This window comes from Aplysia californica, unplaced genomic scaffold (genome assembly GCF_000002075.1).
Source record: "Aplysia californica isolate F4 #8 unplaced genomic scaffold, AplCal3.0 scaffold00680, whole genome shotgun sequence".
NCBI lineage: Eukaryota > Metazoa > Mollusca > Gastropoda > Aplysiida > Aplysiidae > Aplysia > Aplysia californica.
The window spans coordinates 142,961-144,029 of record NW_004797950.1 but is presented as its reverse complement, the minus strand read 5'-3'; positions in this window follow the sequence as shown (position 1 = coordinate 144,029).

Below are 1,069 nucleotides of genomic sequence, written 5' to 3'. Positions count from 1 at the left end.
AGAGAGAGAGAGAGAGAGAGAGAAAGTAGATGTTACAGCAGTATACACGATAAAGCTTTGTGTGGTAGACATAGAGGAAGTAGATCTTACAGCATTATACATGATACAGCTTTGTGTGGTTTGGCGGGTGCTCTGGGGTGGTTTGCTCCTTCTTTCCCATCAAACATCTATCGTTTTTATCGCTCCTCCTTCTTTTAGTGTTAGTTACTCTCTTGTAACACCTCCAAACTTCGGCACTTATATGGCCGTATTGTGTTGCAAGTGCCGTAAAACTCTTACTGAAACGAAAAAAAGGTGGCTGTCAGACGGGCGGCTATTCAGATTGGAGTTATAATCGTATACAAACAAGAAACAAAAAACAAATCTCATTTTGACTTACGCGTTTTTTTCCCGCCTGCCATCAAAGGTGACCCTCAGACGCCGGAGCCCCAGGCCTGTGATACTCACGCGCGTGCACACGCCGCTCCTGTCGATGAAGTTGGGGAACCGCTCCAGCTCATACCACACGCCCTGGAACTGTGGGGGTACGGGGAGATCACGTGATACTTCTCTATATCAGAGGTACACAGAGATCACGTGACATTTCACCATCACCATCATCATCACTGACTAAACAATTCCCCATTTTCTTGTTTCGTTTTTCTAGAAAACAGAACACTTTGCTCCATGTCAATACATTTTACGTAACCTACAAACATCGGCACCAAAATCAGGACACGGGACAAAAACAAAATTTTCAGAAGAAAACTCCCCTCTGGAGTCCAAATTGGGGCTGATCTCAGACTTAGGAAAGCTGTAAGGCGAATTCAAAAGGGTTTTTGTTTTCTTTTGAAAAAGGGGAGTGGGTGTTTTAAGAAGGGTTTTTAGTAGTTGTTCTTGGTTGGGGTTTTTGTGGTCTTTTTTTGTTGTTGTTAGCTTTCTTTTTGTTGCTGATTTTGTGCAAGGGTAAACTAAACGAAATGTAAGTAAGACGATGAAGACTGAGTGCCATGGTAAAACAAACACACGGGTCGCCACCACTCGAAGAACGAGCGACGCTTCTGTCACAAGTTCATGTTGACGTCCATTG